The 19,546-nt window shown below is 36.5% G+C and overlaps 1 long non-coding RNA gene across 1 annotated transcript; it reads right to left on the bottom strand.

The window, feature by feature from the left end:
• Positions 1-15,839: 15,839 nt before the first annotated feature.
• LOC116181025 lies at positions 15,840-17,909 on the bottom strand. The gene is made up of 2 exons (XR_004147196.1): positions 16,997-17,909; positions 15,840-16,945 (listed from the first exon to the last, which is right to left on the bottom strand). It is a non-coding gene; the product is annotated as an uncharacterized LOC116181025 (long non-coding RNA).
• Positions 17,910-19,546: the final 1,637 nt, after the last annotated feature.

Here is a 19,546-nt window from a genome sequence, read left to right as displayed (position 1 = left end):
TGAGTATCTATCCTTAGCAGAGGTTTCCACGGATGGTTATACAGTGACACAGTTTCCCTTATCCACTGTTCTAAGGGTACAACTACAGTTATAGTATCTAAATCGCATGATTGACTACTTATCTGGAAAAAAACGATTGTCAGACACAAACAACTTGACAACTGTCGTGGATAGAACGGTGTTCGTGTGAACAGGAAAGCTTCTACCTTTGGGCAGCTGGTAAGAATATATTGGTTGGATGGTTTGTTTGGGATATAAACGATAAACCAAGAAAAAAACAATTGTATACATTTTGGAAGACCGTTGGTAGCATTGATATTAAACGTTTCTCTACCATACTCTCCGTAATCATTCTGTAAATGGGAAACCAGTGCAAATTATTCACCCAAAACGGCCTACAGGTATGTATTTAAATTTCGTCAATTTTGTTTTTGTATCTGCGACAACGTCCGAAGTATCTATTACATTTGTTATAAAGCCATAAGCTTTTTCCCGTGAGTTAAGCAAGCACCTTACATTGAACAATAAATAGATATACGTTAGTAAACTCTGCAACGGAGATCAAAACGTGTCTATAGGGTATCGAAATGTTTTAATTCCAAAGTTTTATTGCGGGACGAACGAATTCGTTTTATAGCATCTGCAAGCAATTTCTATTCACACAATAAATTATATTGCTCTGGCCTCTGACCTTTAAATTTAAAATTCCATTCTGTCGAAGTGCATTATTTTGCAACATTCTAATATGAAATGCATAAGCAATGATAATAAAGGCTTTTGTTCTCTGTCAGTACAGTACGAGTGTGATGTTTCACGGCAAAAGGGATTATCCCCGTATAGCTTTCTAAGGGCCAATTTTTCATGTTTCAGTTAAACTTATTTTATGTGAATACATTTGTCCACATGGAAATTAAATAACAAATAGATTTAAGGGTTATACGAAAAAGGAACTCCAAGGAGTACAAATTAGTTCTTACGATCGAAAGGGGACATTGAAATTCTGGGAACTCGCAAACCGGTAACATAGCAAGAAGTGATGCTAGCGTACCTGACAGATTTGGTAATCAGTTTGTCCCGCCTGGCTGTAAGTTTAAATCAATGTTCACAAGGTGACGTTGGCAACTAGAGCACACTTTCCACTCAATCGGAATAGTTGCATGTTATGTTCTTACATATTCTCATATATTTTCTAGAGTTTGTAGCTACTTTAGTGTACAAATATAATTTTTAAAGTTTGTATTCACACATTTCTGCATTTGTGTACAAAGTACGGTAATGTTTCATTTCCCGGGTACAAATTAGTCCTACAAATGAAGTTCGATATAGTAACTTGTGAACAATTCAACTTGTCAGGAACCTAATCTTGTTTTAGACCATTCATTTTGCCTTAATTTAGTTTACATTGCGGCACTCGTGTCAATTATGCTGGTTGGAAATGAGCAGGAAATGCTCGCCCTATTGTTTGATAGGAACAGGTGATTCTTTGGTTATTTGTTATGTCTTAATTTAATTTTATTTGTGATAATTCGGGTTCATAAGTTGTGTAACCTACTGAATAGGAATAATTGCTACTACAATTGCATCCGTCTTATGCGATGGATGAACCAATAAATCTAATTCCATTTACTCACTTAAGCAGGTTATTAACTATTAATACAAGTACAACATTTTATTAAATTAAATGACTTTATACATACATGTGCTCAGTTTATTTTAGTGCAAATAGCTCCCTAAGCGAAAATACGGTTTAATTTACAACTCTCAAGAGAGCTTCTGAAAACGAAAAGAAAGCTTTAACGTTGTGTTGATTTTTTGTAAAAGCTATTTCAGATTACCCTAAAATAACAGGATTAGCTAAATTTGTGCTGCTTGTCTTTCCAAATTAACTTTTATCTTTGGATTTCTTAATTCTGTTATCACAGAAAATATTTGTCATGGCATTAAGTAAAACAAACTAGCCCGGCCTTCTTTTCGTGTAAAGACTGAGACGTAAGCGTTTAAGTTTATTACCGCAGTAAGAATCTTGCGAATTTTTCTAACACATTTATGGACATGCGAACGTGGTGGTCGACGGCTAAATCAATGTGGCTCAAATTTTTTAAATACATTTATGTACAGTTTCATCACAATATTTTCCATGAGATTGGCAACGTAATTTCCCTATGTTGTAACTTGTACGTACTCCAGGGGATTTAAAGCAGGAAATGGGAAGATTTACAAAATTCCGATTGGCATCTGACGACTACCTAATTAAAACCGCAGCGAACCTCTTTAATGTTACTGTGGCAAAGTTTCATTTAGCCAAAGGAATTTATGAATAATTGATCACTGGCCTATTTAATGAAACGCAGTTTCATTTTATTACAAGGTGAAGTGCATGGTTAAGTTTGTCGTTTAAATACTAACAGGTTTCAAACGCAAACATCTAATGGCAATGGTAATACGTAAGCTCCAAATAATAAGCTATTACGAACGTATAGCATCGCCGCTCTGGATATTCATATGAGTTAGTAACATCTAAATGTTTGTTATTAATTTTTGAAGTACCTAGATGGTACCAACCATAATAATTTGGCATAGATATTGCTGTGTTATTTTGTCTGGCAGGACGAAATTTTGGGATTCATAAGTAGAATGGACAAGGGCGGTTTCCTATTTTCAATGTGATTAATTTTCTTAATCTAAATTTTTGTTTGTGTCGTTCGTTAAGTACTTCAACAGAAATTATTGTTACGAAAAAGAGGTCAAGGTTTGTATTGTTTACATTTTAATCTCATATTTGATTTTATTTAACGTAGATTTCTGAGAATTTTATATCGCTTTTATTTTGTTATCATTGTAAACGCTTAATTTAATTGACAGGTAGATGTTATTTATCGCCTTTTCTTTGTATTTAAAAGACAGAAAATTCTATTTTTCCTAGAATTTTAAGCTTTGTGTTATCTCTTAATGTCGGTTAAAAATTGATTATAAAAATAATTTCTACCTCTGGTTTAACGTGCGTTAGGGGGGAAATTTTCTGTTGTCAACTGCTTATCATTGGCTGTTTTAATTTGTAATTTGGAAGAAGGGTTTCCACCTTAAATGGAACGCAGAACTACGTTTCTTTGTTTTGAAATCAGCGTCTTGAGAGTTTGAAAGCAGATCCACATTTGCTGAAGTTTGAAGTTTTGTTTTGGGAGTTTTGAAGTTTTAATCGTCAGTTTGTTGCCAGTCAGCGCAGTTTTTGGTTTGGATTGTGTAGAGGCCATCAGCATCGGAAGTTGGTGGAGTTTCCGTTTTACGGAGTGGCAAGCCGAGTTGCGGCACTTTTTGGAAGTTTGGACCTCCAGTAAAGTGCGTCACCAAGGGGTGGTCGGCGCCGACTTGAGTGTTTTTTTGGTGTAATTTTGAAATTTTGTTGTTGTTTTTTTTTGTGTACCGTATATGGGATTAGCAGTTTTGGACATGCCCCGAATGTAAGTAAGATTAAGTTTTAATTTTAGTTTTTTTTTTGTAATAATTGTTTGTTTTCCTTGTTGTTTTTTTTTATTGTGTAACCATTAAAACTGAAATTTGTAATTCTCACATTAATTTCTGTGTTTGTCTTTCGAACGATTTCATTTCCGTTAATTTACTGTTTTCTTTGAATACTTGCCCAAGGTCCATTTTATTTAATCAAAATTCATAGGATCGATTTGGGATTTAAGGTATTTGGTCTAAGCCACTATCTGGTAGAAGTTAATAATTTAACTGAGAAAAGAATCGAATTCCTCCTCTGTGCTGGGGAGAAGTTTCGTTCCGAGGAAGATAAAGGTTTGAGCTAGCTAGGTTTGTATAGGTGTTTTGTGTACGGTCTTTTTGGCCTACGGACCGGTGCACACAGCATTTTTAATTGGCGCCCAACGTGGGGCCATAGCATTTTTAATTGGCGCCCAACGTGGGGCCATAGCATTTTTTAATTGGCGCCCAACGTGGGGCCATAGCAATATATTAATATATCTATGTAATTTAATTCTAAAAGAAAGGATGATCATTCCATAAATTGATTAAACAGGATAGAAATCAACCGAATCTTTTTAAATAAGGTGTATGTTATTTGCATTCCTTGAAATGATATAGCCTCTCTTGCGAAATTTTGAAATTTTGATTATGATAAACAATCGCTCGCATGCGTTAATTGTATGTATGTATCTCCTTAACCCACTGTTAATTAAATATGGAAGAGTTTTGTTGCATTGGTTTTTAAGGTTGCGTTCGATACCATTAAACTAAGAATAAGGATGATAAATATGTAAGTATCCGATTACACACATCCGACTTCCGTATATATAACACTAATTATAAATATGCCAGGAAAGGAAAAGACGTGTTTCTAACAAATCATGGATTTCTTTATGTCAATTTCACTAGCTCCAAGATGAGTGATGAAATGTGCAAGCAAACTACACGCACGTTCCAAAAAAATATAAATCCAGCGATTGGATCATATGCCACATATAGCACTTTATTGAAAGTTAGGATATAAAATGTCTCCAACAAGAACCGTAAACGTTGCCTATCATGTCGATACAGGATTTGTTACCCTCTGAATATTAAAATAAATATGAGAGTTAGGGAAAGCTAAACTTATACCATTGTAACCATACGTTTTATTCACATCGGTGATTTTTCCGAAGCATTAGTGAAGGGTAAATGAGTTTCAAAGTGACAGATTATTATGAAAATTCATTCCTTTGCAACTTCTACTCGATGATTGTTAAAAGTTTAACTTTGTGTTTACTGATTAAAGCTGTTTACCCAATTAATTGAAACAAACTGACAGTGATAATGAGTAATTAAACTTATATAGTACGTTTTAATTAATCTTCCAAATTGAAAATTAAAAATCATAAAAGTTTCAAAGGAGAATGTAACCGCGTTATAATCAGGAATGCGGTGTACTGCTTGAAAACTTAATTAAAATTATCCAAGCTTAATCAACTTAATATACCGGCTGTATACAGGATGTGTCAATTTATTAGAAATCTGTCAAAGTTAAACCGTCTAAGTGAAGTATTCTGGATATAGTTCGACGTTTGCTACCTTTAAAGTACAAAAAACACAAATGAGCATTATGTACACAAAATCAAAAGGTGTACAATAAGTGGTAATAACAATATTGCATATTGAAATTCTTGTCACGGCGACGACTGTTACTGTTTTTTAGTTGTCTGCCAGTTGCAAGTTTCGTAGATGACATCCCTCCTCCACAACTCCCGGTCCATTGTCTCTCTTTGCATGTCCACGTATCCAGCTCCCTTCTTTAAATCATCAATCCTTTTACTTCTTCTTCGCTTACCTCCACTTGCCGTCACCGCCGCTTATCCAATACGTCTCCCAATATTCCATTTCCTCTCAAAGCGTGGCCCACTCGGTTTTTCTTTCTCTTAACAGTTGTATTTCTTCTCCTGCTCTTCTTAATACTTCCTCATTTCTAACCTTATCACTCCATTTTACTTCTAACAAACTCCTCGAAGTTTACATCTAGAATGCTTCCTGTCTTCCTAATTCTCTTTTATTTAATGCCCATACCATACACCCATACAACCAAACAAACACCCCAAACTAAACATTTCATCAGCCATTTTCTCAATTCTAAATCCATCTTACTGTTAAGTACCACTCTCCTTCTCGTATACGCTCTCTTGGCCTAGGTCTTGGCCAATCAATTTTTTATCATTATCTCATTTTCACTCAACAAGTCTTCTGATATTACTGCCGAAGTATTTGCTTGTTTTTACTTGTTCCAATTCCTCTCCTCTTACCATGACATCCATAATTTCCTCTGTTATAACTTTCATTACCTTCGACTTCTTGTGGTTAGTTCTCAATCCGTACGTGTCTTCCATTCCTTCCAGTCATTTCAAAATTTCATGCAATTCCCATGCTTTTGCAGCAAATATGATCATATCACAGTAAACCTGACTGCCCTTCCATTTTTATATGCCATTTATTTTTACTCCATCCTTTTCTCAGTACTTCCTCACCCATTTTCAGCGCCTTGAATGCGTCGCGGTATCAGTATCTTTCCCCAATTATTTTACGTTCTTCAGTTTTTACACCTCCAGGAGACAACCTGGCCTAGGCCCTAGTCCATTACATCTGCATCCCCGCGACTTGAACCCTCGTAATACCCTGTTTGGTGACACGGTGTCGAATGCCAACTAAGCAACATTTTCCCAACACATAGTCAGCAATTATACCCCACCTCACTTGACACCGCGTACGAAATTGGCGAAGCCATTGAAACCCTCACCATCGCTACTGGTCTAGTCAACATTGCAGTTGCAACAAAACCGTTCCACGTCTTCCGCATAAAGAACCTAACCTACTCAATAAAAAAGGAATTAATCTATCGTTGCGTCCTTCGCCCCAAAATCTGAAAATGACTCAGATTCAACATTCTGACAGTACGGAAATGATACCCTTATCCACACCTCATCGACGACGAAGACAATTACATTTCCACGCCCAAACCATAATCATATTCGCCAGACACTTACAAAAGACCTTTCCATACCCAGACTTACTCAACTTTGATCCTCGAATTTAGGCTAGTGGTTGAATAGCTGACATTCCGGGCTATGCCCGCTCAAGTCCCATTTCCCTTGAGATAACCGTTAACACCTGCAATTGGGAACAAAAGATCCCGAACGCGACCACAGTCGTCGTATACTGAAATCACAATCACTCCCCTAGCAGAGATATTTAGCCGATGTTTTCAACTTACACACTCCCCAACCCCTCCTCAATGATATGAGTCCTCAACCCATCTCCCTCCTCAACTACATCGATAAATGTCTCGACGAACAGTCGTCTAACGTCTCAGAGAAGACGTCGAAATCTCCTTTTGCTCGCACAGTTCAGTATCAGGCCCCTCAGATGTACCTGTTGTTGCAATAAGGCGCAAAATCGAGAATCGGCACTAGAACCGCTTCTTACCCACGAACACCACCTCCATACAAATCTTTCAATAACGCCGAGTTCCCCGTACGATGTTTCACGACATCAGAGTTCGATTCAGTTTGGCACGCCAGACTTCCTTAAAAACCTCGCCCCCTTATCCTATTTATCCAACCGAACCGCAAGAGTAAAAGTTGCCGATCAACTGCCAGACTCCTTCACACGCACACCCCTAGCCTTTCTCGGTTTCCCAAGGTTTCTTCTCGTTCCTCTTCTATACACATGATTCACTACAACCCAGGAACATCAAAACCAGCTGCGCATTTTTCTGGATAACTGAAGAGAGTCACACAAACACTCAATGACACACTCACACGATTAACCAACCGTTAGAGGACCCAACTGAATCTCGGAAAACACAGGAAATACTCTTCCGACACGCACAATGTGGTCGCAGTGCGCGATAGCAACAAAAAAACCTACACCTACGACCTACTTCTACAACGTGTAACGTTTTATCTAAATTTCAAATTAATATTGAGTATTCTTACGCCATCTAGGTATTTCTTTTGTAACCCCGTTTGGCGAAGATAAAAGTTATTTGTATAGTAGATTTGGTATTACCTTAAGTTTTTGTTTCGCCGCTAGAGGTCGTGCAGACGTTTTCCGTGATACTTCCAATTCTGTCCCTTCTTTAATTTGATCTTACGTACAATGGCATTTTTTCCGCCCACAAAAGATCTGGCATTCACAGTGGCTACGTGTAAATTATTTTCTTGATACGCAACTACCTTTACTTGACTTATTGTCTACCTAACCTGAATAGGGGTTCTTGGTATTGGATATCACTATATTTCTCTCTATTTTTGATGTGTTGTGGCTGCTCCATTGAATCCGCTTAGCGGATTTATATTTACAAGTAATTAGTTTGAGGTATGTTGTCTTACGGCAATACACCTCCGATAAAACCCATCAATTTCCGTGAAAGCTGCCAACCAAATCTAGGAAGAAGTTTAAAATCCCTCCTAGACTCCTTCCCAAACTCGTCGATGATTTTCTGCCGGAATTAAAGGTAGTCTTGGACGTTGCTCCGTACAGCTTCCCATGGTACACATCTATTAAAAGTTATACAAAGAGAATAATTATAATATAAATATAATTTATAATATTGGCGAAATCATTTTGGATATACCCTACAATAGATAACAGCCATCATCATACCCTTCTGCGTTCTCTAACCTCGGCAAAAGAACGAGAACTAATCACTTGCATGGACTTCGGACACGAAGAGGACATAATCCTGAACAGCAAATTTATTGTTATTAAAGTCTGTGTAATAGGAACTGGCAGTTGCGTCATCTTTTTACGTTTCGTTAGAATTAAGGTAGGTCATCACATTGATTAATTTTGTTATTCGACTTGTTGTCTGGTGCGCATTCAGTTTAATGTCCGACTTCGGTTTACTCTCTCTATCTTTATATCAAAGACAAAGATGACGGAGGTGCAACCTTGAAATGTCAAACTTAATTGATTTTTAGGTTAAGTTTATGAGTGCCATGTGACAAACGTCAAACATCATCCGACATGCGACTCGACAGACTTAAAGACATCAATTTTCTGTCACTTCCAACTTGAGGGTATTAGAGGGAGATAACCTCGATAGGACGCAACCGCCAGTTCCTATTATACAAAGGTTACTTGCCCACAACGCTATGTAATCATAGAAAAAACGTCTTTTGAATTAACTTGAATTGAATAGCTTACTTTCCTAGTTCATAAAAGAAATAAAAACCAGAACCCCACTCTTCCTAAAGATTTCCGGAAATAATTAATTCCATACAATTGAATAGTAGTTGCAGAAGTAATTATTACTAATTAGTTGCGTTCCAAGAATAAATAAAGAATAAATACTAATAAGTTAATTAAACTTTTTAGCGCATTTCCACAAAAAAAAATGCGCTATTGTGGCCACTTTGTCCGTCCGTCCGTCCGTCCGTCCGCTCGTTTTGCGACGCTACTAGTTCTTTATCTTAAGAGCTATTGTTCTACTTTTTTCGCTATTTGGTTCGTTATGGTGTCGAGTCTTGTACCAAGGAAGGAATTTTTTCTGTACCGCTTACAAAAAAAGTTATTGTAAAAAAAACAAAAAACCGTTTTTTACATGTTCCATAATTTTACACTTTTGCCGTTTATTAACGATCCTAGAGATCGTTTATAATTTTGCATTGCTATCTGTCGCTGCATGCTGGTCTGTCCGTCTGTTCCTTTGTCTGTCTGTCCATCTATCTGTCCGTGTGAACGATAACTTTGTTTAGAAATGTTCGATCGCTTTTACATCTCCGTTAGTTATGAACTGAATTGCATGAATTTGAATTTTGAATTTATTGTATGCATTACGCCTTAGGAGGCATTTACACTTGTCAACAATATAACATAATAACAACGATATAAAACATAACACAATTAATATTAATAACCAACTACATAAATCACAATAATACAATCATATCAGTTCCATCTTATAGCTAGATTCCAGAAACTCCTCATGGGAGTAAAAAGCACTAGACATCAGATAGTTTTTTACTGTTGTTCTAAATTTTTTTAAACTTGCAGATCTAACATACATCGGAATGCTATTAAACAAACTTTGAGATTGGTAAATTAAACCATTTTGAGTGATGGTGAGTCGACAAAATTTTTTCCTAATATCATTCCGATGTCGAGTGTTGTGATAATGCACGTCAGATTGGTAACGATAATTACAGAGATTTGACCTAGCATAACATACTGCCTCTAATTTGTATACACATGGTAGTGTTAAAATGTTTAGCTCAACAAATGTTTTACGGCAGTCGGCGCGGTAACCTAAGCCTGCTATAATTCTAATACACCTGCCCTGTAGCTTGAACACATGTTTCCAAGATGAGCAATGACCCCATGCGAGAACCGCATAGCTGAGTGTACTATGAACCAGGCCGAAGTAGGCATTTTTTTAAACTCTGATAGATGCAGTGAGTTTTAATTTCCTCAACAAAAATGTGAGTTTGCTAATATGTCTGCAGATGTTTTCACAATGTAGATGAAAATTAAGGCGGTGATCCAGTATACACCCCAAAAAGTAAGTAGAGCGGACACTAGTGGATGCACCATCGTCTGGTTGGCGTAATGAAAAATTGATAATTGTTGTTTTATTAGAATTAAGGTTTAAATTATGCAGAAAACACCACCTTTCGATTTTTTAAGGTTTTCCGTAATGCTGGCGTAAGCTGTGTGAAGGTCCTTGCTACTGCTAGTCAAGGTGACATCATCAGCATATAATATGCAATTTATATTTGGTGATAATATATTTGGCATATCATTGATATACATCAGAAATAGCAAGGGCCCTAGGATGGACCCCTGGGGTACACCACATTTCACGGAGACTTTTGGGGAAGTAGTGTTATTGTACGAAACGCACTGAAACCTTCCCTTCAAATATGATCCAATTAAGGCGCAGCTCAGGTTGTTGAAATTGTATAAATGTTTCAGTTTTTTTACCAAAATATCATGTGACACACAGTCGAAAGCTTTTGATAAATCTAGGAAGGCAGCCACTGTGAATAAACCACTTTCAAAATTCCCTAATGTACCATTAACAAATTTTGTAATGGCATTAGTTGTACTTTTACCTCTCCGGAAGCCAAATTGGTTAGAATAAAATAATAAATTTGTTTCAAAAAAAGTTATTATTTGTTGATAAAGAACTTTTTCAACAACTTTAGAAAAAACCGGTAGGATTGAGATAGGTCTATAGTTCTTTACATCGTGTTTGCTGCCTTTTTTAAACAGGGGTATAACCAATGCGGTTTTCATGTCGCCAGGAAAAATTCCTGTGTTTATAATAGCATTTGTAATAATCGTAAGAGGTTCAACTAATAAACTGATATTACGCTTTAACAGTTTAGTGTTAAAACCAAAAATGTCTCTTGCGTTACTGTTTTTTAAATTTTGGAGTGTGTCACGTACGATAACAGGCGATACCGCGTTAAATTGGAATACTTCTTTTGACATAGGGTCACCCATTATTTCAGTAGGTGATTCACAGTTAGAAGGTTTGTTAAAAATAGAAGCAAAATGGGTGTTGAAATCTTCCGCAGACAAATTCCGAGGTTTGGTTATTATTTCAGAATTTCTTTGGGAGTTGATAACACGCCACATTGCCTTGGTAGAATTAGATGAGTTACTGATATATCTATCGCATGCTTCAGTTTTCGCTAGTTTAATAGCATTTCTATAATTTTGGTAAATATTTCTCTTAATTTTCAACAATTCCGGTGAGCCGTAGTTCGATATTTCGACATGAAATTCAATATGGGCATAGCTTTAGCCATATAATACGCAATGCCAAAAGTTGAATCGAATTCACATGCCCTTTTCGCATCTCGACCATTTATAAACCGAATTGCAAACTTTTTTACTTATAAAAGTATTTGAATGAAATTTGATACATAGGCACTTGTAATAAAGGAAAATCAAACGCCAATTTCAAAATTTGGTTTTGCGCATGCGCAGTGCCAACTTTTTTATTTGCGGAAGAATTTACACGAAATTTGATACATAGGCACTTGGGATAAAGGAAAATCAAACGCCAATTTCAAAATTTGGTTTTGCGCATGCGCAGCGCCAACCTTTTTATTTATGGAAGAATTTAAATGAAATTTGATACATAGGCACTTGGGATAAAGGAAAATCAAACGCCAGTTTCAAAATTTGGTTTTGCGCATGCGCAGTGCCAACTTTTTTATTTATGGAAGAATTTAAACGAAATTTGATACATAGGCACTTGGGATACAGGAAAATCAAACGCCAATTTCAAAATTTGGTTTTGCGCATGCGCAGTGCCAACTTTTTTATTTATGGAAGAATTTAAACGAAATTTGATACATAGGCACTGGGGATAAAGGAAAATCAAACGCCAATTTCAAAATTTGGTTTTGCGCATGCGCAGTGCCAACTTTTTTATTTATGGAAGAATTTAAAGGAAATGTGATACATAGGCACTTGGAATAAAGGAAAATCTAGCGCCAGTTTCAAAATTTTATTTTGCGCATGCGCAGTGCCAACTTTTTTATCTATGGAACTATTTAAGTGAAATTTGATACTTACGCGCTTAGAACAAAGGAAAATCTAACATTAGTTTTAAAATTTAGGTTTGCGCATGCGCAGTTCCAACTTTCTTATTTAGAAAAGCATTGATATGAAATTCTTCTCATAAACTGAAATTGAAGTAGCACGTCAACAATGGATTGCCCATGTGCAACGCTATCTTTCATATTTGTGGCCGGATTTTTACGATTTTAACAAAAGTTGCATCTTACAAATGGGAAATGAATGCAAGTGGAAATGCGCTTTATGTAAATCGTTTACGATTACTTTTTAACTTGTTCAGTTTTGATCGCTTCAAAAACGTGGTGTGCAGAATTTTACTAAAGGTATATGTGGTAATATCTATAACTCTGTTTTTTAACTAGGAAGACGGATTTAAAAACCTGATTTACACTGAAAATGTCACTAGAATCTAGTAACAAAAATAATAGACTCATTTTATACAGACATGTATTGTGTGTTGCGTGATGTGTTTTTCTTTCACATTTGGATAGATTTCATTATTTATGCTTTTGGGTTATTATTTGATATGAACTACTTTATATTATGCATACATCACACTTTTAAAAGCGAATTATAATAAATAGGTAATACATTGATAATAGGTAATAATGCTGCATACATTTTTTGACCTTTGAAACATTATTTTGAATTGTAGTTTTAAATGTTTTATCACTTGTAATACTACACAATCCACATTACAATTTACAACAAATGTTAAGTTATTGAACAAATTCAGAGCAATGGAATTATATTCATATTATTAAACAGCACAGTTCACTGTTTTCTGTATAAGCGATTTAGACACTGTCTTCCGAAAGTTCACTAAAACTGTCACTGTCCTCCGATCCGAGTGAAATAATTAATGGTTCTATAAGTGTATCCATTAGGCCATCCAATCTACACATCTTATTTTCTTCCTTAACAAGTATTTCGGGTTGAATATAATGGTAGTGAATCGCTATTTTGTATAGTTCTACGTTTTCGCAAAAATCGCCGTTTTTTTATTAGGTTTAGGCGTAGGACGGGAAAGGCGGGGCGCGTGTTGGGCCGTAGGTAAACGTCGTTTGCCGCCGCGTACGGCGAGAGACGGGTCTACGGGAGAGCCCTAGCTATGCCGAACTCGCCTTCGGCTCGCTCGGCATTGGTGTAGCAAAAATGCGGGCCGTTTTCGTCGCGAGAAGGGCGAGCTCGAGCTATGCCGAGCTCGCCTTCGGCTCGCTCGGCATTGGTATACGAGGCGCGTGTGTTAAGAATCGAAAGTCCTAGATTATTTTACTTCGTTAGGGGGAAGGGTTATTAAAAATGTTTGTTGAAATTTGTATTTCAAAAAAGTTAAACAAAAATTTAAATGTCGTTTGCCACCGTGGACGTAGAGACGAATCTAAGGGAGAGCCCTAGCTATGCCGAACTCGCCTTCGGCTCGCTCGGCATTGGTATAAAAACATGTACTGTGTGTTTGGCCGTTGGTAAATGTCGTTTGCCACCGTGGACGTAGAGAGACGAATCTAAGGGAGAGCCTAGCTATACCGAACTCGCCTATTGGTGTAAAATAAATGTACTGTATGTTTGGCCGTTGGTAAATGTCGTTTGCCACCATGGACGTAGAGAGACGAATCTAAGGGAGAGCCCTAGCTATGCCGAACTCGCCTTCGGCTTGCTCGGCATTGGTGTAAAAAAATGTACTGTGTGTTTGGCCGTTGGCAAATGTCGTTTGCCACCGTGGACGTAGAGAGACGACTCTAAGGGAGGGACAGAGTTATGCCGAACTCGCCTTCCGCTCGCTCGGCATTGGTATACGAGGCGCGTGTAGTAAGAATCGAAAGTCTTTATTTAGTTAGTTTACTTGGTTGGGGAGAGAATTTTTGTTTGAATTTGTATTTCGAAAAGTTTAAAAAAAATTTCTTAAATCTACAAATAACCTAATGTCCCAAGCTGCTTAGTGTCACACTCTGTTTAGCTTCATTTAGAATTTTTGTTTGAATTTGTATTTAAAAAAAAATCCTAAATCTACAAATAATCTAATGTGCAAAGCTGATTGGTGTCACATTTTGTTTAGCTTCATTTAGAATTGTTGTTTGAATTTGTATTAAAAGAAATAATCGATGTAGAGTGTAAGGAAAAGCCCTAGCTATTCCGAACTCTCCTTCGGCTCGCTCGGCATTGGATAGGAGATACGTGCGCCAAGAATCGAAAGTCCTAGGTCTTTTTGCTTAGGTGAAGGGTTGCTCGCAGAGTTCCATTAGGAAATTTAAAAAGTTAAAAAAATTCTCAAAACTACAAATATCCTAATGTCCAAAGCTGTTTGTTGTGGAACTGTTTATTTTCACTAAGAATTTTTGTTTCTCTGTTTAGTTTCATTTTTTTTATTGTTTCCAAGTGAGACGTTTAAAACTCGCGTTACTGAACAACGTTTGACTACGTCCAGAGATTTGATTTATTAGCCCCCTAACCTAAGCTAACTAACTAACCTACATCCAAACACTATCTTTACTCGAACGAGCGGAGAAAGCGGAACTAACTATCAGCGGAAATGACCTAAACAAAACCCCCTAACCGAAGAATGAGCTGAAAGGGAACTATGTTGTTCTTAGGGAAGTATTATACACTACGTGTACACCCCTCAACGCAGTACGCCATGGTACACGTCAGGGAATACTTCCCAATGGAAGTTGCGCTAAAAAGCACTACTTCCTAAAAAAATACGTCGACTTACATCGACGGAACCGCCGCAACGTTCAAATGAACTTACGCGGTTGAAATGTGGTATTATTTGAACGGTTATATTGCGCATGCGCCGATACAGAAGATGTATTTTTTTCAAATGGCGCCATCTATACAACTGTCACGGGAACTGTCAAAAAATCTGGGACATTACAATTTTATGTAAAAAACACCATTTTGAAGGGAATTTAACGTGTTTTATCGTTGTTATGAAAATGTCATCGTATACAAACCTACATTTGCACAATTTCGAGTAATCGACTTGATGTCGACCAAAAATTCATGCCGATGTGCATGTTGCTACGTAGCATAGACATTTACGATAGAAATGGTATGAAAATTTATTATTGATGTAACAAATTATCCCTGTTCTTCAAGAAGAAGTCCTATAGGAGGTTATTCATCAGTTTATATGCTGGTTAGAGCAAAAAGTATGTGCAAGATTCTAGCGGAAACGAAAGCATCTCGTCACATGAAATATTCATGCTTAGGAAGGTAGCGAAGTGTTAGTTTTAGTTCGTTACCTTTCACTTTTATTTCTACATGTTCACATAGTTTACTACTATTAAAGCGACCACCTACTACCACTTGGTCCAAACAGCAAACTACGTTATCATTATAAAAAGGTATAAAAGCTCGTACTTCAAATATACTTATTACCATTGGAGGACACGATACTGTAATACACAGCACCTTAAGTTATCCAATACTTGCTTGAGGATGAGTCCATTTCTAAAGAATCTCCTATGCAAAGGCATGTGAATTACTACCTACGAAACACTACCTATAGGTTCCAACAAAATTGTAAAAACTTCTTTGTCTTAAAATTTTTATGCTTTCAAGTATACCGTATAGGTACCTACCTATACATATTATAAGGATTGTGTTAGAAATCGTGAACAATTTTAAAAATCATATTTGCATGCCTATAATACATTCATAAACAACAAATAAGGAATAGGTGCTACACAAACTCCTCACGACCACTCAAAATGAACCCATTATTTTCATGGATTTCTATTATAGCATGTAGACTCTGTACGTGGAGAAATCGTAAAGAAAATTCTCCCGATAAGAATAAACTTGTTCTACAGGAGGCTAAAACAACCCCAAGTGTAATAAGTACTTTGGATGTGTTGTTAATAACTAATACATTGTTTTTTAACATGCACATACAATGTGAAACGACTTGCTGCATGCAAGGCATAATGTGTACAAAGTGTACATGTATTTTTTAATATTTTTCTCATGATCCACATCAATTTAGCACAAAATAGATAGAAGTAAATTTATATTTAGATTTATGAATTTCTCTAGAAACTATGTAGGTATGAAACACCAAGAAACCGCAGAATCTATATGATCTCAAATTGAAATAATCTAGTAGGTCCCCTATTGATTCATGATTTTTTGCTACAGCATGTACTTAAGTGTTTCAGTAAAAAAATTTTGTAGGTAAGATTAGTTGGTATAGGTTTATTGTTACTTAAATGCTGTATACTTTCGACCATACACTTAGTGTACTTCAAATATCTTTACAATTCCAGATTAAATTAGAAGGTGCAACTTTATAGAAAATGTTCCTTTAAACATTAGTGTAATGTAGCAGTCCACTTCCCTCAAGTGATTAAATGTGACATGTGTACTTTGTCATTAGTGGCCAGTATTTATCTAACTAATAAAATCCTTCTTTTTATATTAAAGGGCTTACTATCTTAATAATAATCACGTTAATGTTATAGCAACAAATCACTACATAGTGTCTAAACCATTATATCACTTTAAAATGTGCTCTTTCACATTAGGAAATCTTTGCAGCAGCAATCAAAAGAATTAGACTTTTATTAATAAAGCAATCTTTATACACTTTGAAGTTTCCTTCCTAAACATTAATGGATTTTTCTTTGAAATTGTAAGTACAATTCAAGACACGTTAATATGAGTAGGTACCTACATAAACTTTCAATGGAAATGATTTTAATGTGGCCAGCCTAATGTCATTTGTATCTATACTTAAAACTACATAACATTTCGGTTTAATGAACATCAATGGATTGGATTATATGTCTTTCCCCCTTTCGAAGGTAAAATGGGGACGTACTTGTAAATTACATGTCGCAAATACGATCTCTATATCTGGTCTCTGTACCTGAAAGTAGATCACAATAAACGTTCTAAACGTGTTTTATACCTGCATTACCTTTAGAACTTGTCTTCACGTATAATTTCGACGAACAATATGGTACTATAAAAAATAGGGTTGTATTTTCATTTCATTCAGGCCTACGTTTTGCAGATGCGAAACGTAAACACACTTCACGAGAGATGATTTCTTCCGTTTGGAAATGTATACCTGATGCCATTTGATTGTAACTAGGTAGCTTTGAAACTATATTTAACAATAACAAAAAGGTTTACAATAAGATTAAGCTCTCTCCAGTTAATGTAAACATTAAAAGAAAGCAAGGTTATAAAAACTATACATTAGAACTACTCACAGCTCTGTGGAACTACTACAGTTCCACAAACTGCTACCAATTACATAGAAAGTCTCGAGACTTGGAATTATATGAGAGACCCCCAAAATGTGAGAAATTAGTGTAAAATCTCGACGAGGCGCATCGCCGTCTCCGACGCAAAATAGAATCTCGACGATGCGCCTGCGGCGCATCGCCGTGCGAATAATATCTCGACGATGCGCCTTCGGCGCATCGTCGCCTCCGGCGACAAATATAGAATCTCGACGGCGCATCGCCGTTTCCGGCGGCGGGAAGCAACTTCGCATATGACTTTTACTTATCGTAAAGCTTATATTTACGCTTCGTAAAGACAATTTCGTCGATTTCTCCCGTCCGTTGCTTGTATTTTCGCAAATTTTCGTAAAAATAGCGCCGCGACCTGGGACTCCCCTTCGATTTTTTCGAAATGGACTCGTCCGTCAGTTTGACGTTTAAATTGTTAAGGGTTTTTCGCAAAATTAAGGGTGAAGGAGCTAATAGCCAGAATTTTGAGGATAGGACTGTCACCTCAACTTTTCACGGCCTACTTGATTCCGTCGAGAAACTTGAGTAACCTCAAACTCCGTGCGACCTTCAGTTGCGTGCTACCATTATATTGAACAAGTATATCGGGCTGAAAATAATGTCAGCGAATCAGTATTTTGTTACAGATCTACGTTTTCGCAAGGATCGCCGTTTTTTATTAGGTTTAGATGAAGGACGGAAAAGGCGGGGCGCGTGTTGGGCCGTAGGTAAACGTCGTTTGCCGCCGCGAACGGGGAGAGACGGGTCTACGGGAGAGCCCTAGCTATGCCGAGCTCGCCTTCGGCATTGGTGTAGGAAAAATGCGAGCAGTTTTTCGTCGCGAGAAGGGCGAGCTCGAGCTATGCCGAGCTCGCCTTCGGCTCGCTCGGCATTGGTATGCATTTCGCATATTGTGACCGGATCCGTTTATCGACCCCGACATTCGGGACGGCGGTTGGTTTATGCCGAACTCGCCTTCGGCTCGCTCGGCATTGGTATGCGAGGCGCGCGTGTTAAGAATCGAAAGTCCTAGATTATTTTACTTGGTTAGGGGAAAGGGTTGTTAAGAATGTTTGTTTGAATTTGTATTTCAAAAAAAGTTTAATAAAATTTCTTACACTTACAAATAACGTAATATACAACACTGCTCGGCGTCATGTTCTGTTTAGCTTGATTTTGAATTTTTGTTTGAATTTGTTTTTTAAAAAATAGAAAAAAATTCCTAAACTTACAAATAGCCTAACGTCCCAAGCTGCTTGGTGTTACACTCTGTTGAGCTTCATTAAGAATTTTTGTATGAGTGTGAATTACAAAAGAAATTAAAAAATAATCGACGTTGAGGAGCGAGTGCTTCGCTTCGGCTCGCTCGGCATTGGTGTAAACAAAATGTAGTGTGGGTTTGGTCGGTAAATATCGTTTGCCACCGTGGACGTAAAGAGACGAGTCTAAGGAAGGGCGCGTGTGTTAAGAATCGAAAGTCTTTGGTTATTTTACTTGGTTGGGAAAAGGGTTATTAAGAATGTTGTTTGAATTTATATTTTGAAAAAAGGGTAAAAAAATTGTTTAATCTACAAATAACCTAATGTCCACCGCTGTTTGTTGTCACATTCGGTTTCGCTTCATTTTTAGTTTTTGTTTGAGTTTGTATTTCGATAAAAGTTAAAAAAAATTCTTAAATTTACAAATAACCTAATGTCCACCGCTGTTTGGCCTCACATTCCGTTTAACTTCGTTTTTAGTTTTTGTTTAAATTTGTATTTAAAAAAAAATTTTAAAAAAATTCTTAAATCTACAAATAACCTAATGGCCACCGCTGTTTGGTGTCACATTCGGTTAAGCTTCATTTAGAATTTTTGTTTGAATTTGTATTTTAATAAATTAAACAAAAATTTCCTAAATCTACAAATAACCTAATGTCCACCGCTGCTTGTTGTCACATTCGGTTTAGCTTCATTTTTAGTTTTTGTTTGAATTTGTTTTAAAATAAAAATTTCCTAAATCTACAAATAACCTAATGTCCACCGCTGCTTGTTGTCACATTCGGTTTTGCTTCATTTTTAGTTTTTGTTTGAATTTGTATTTAAAAAAAAAATTTCTCAATCTACAAATAACCTAATGTCCACCGTTGCTTGTTGTCACGTTCGGTTTAGCTTCATTTTTAGTTTTTGTTTGAATTTGTATTTTTAAAAAATTAAAAAAATTTCCTAAATCTACAAATAACCTAATGT

This window comes from Photinus pyralis, unplaced genomic scaffold, assembly GCF_008802855.1.
Source record: "Photinus pyralis isolate 1611_PpyrPB1 unplaced genomic scaffold, Ppyr1.3 Ppyr1.4_LG9, whole genome shotgun sequence".
NCBI lineage: Eukaryota > Metazoa > Arthropoda > Insecta > Coleoptera > Lampyridae > Photinus > Photinus pyralis.
This window is presented reverse-complemented; position numbering and strand designations above follow the sequence as displayed.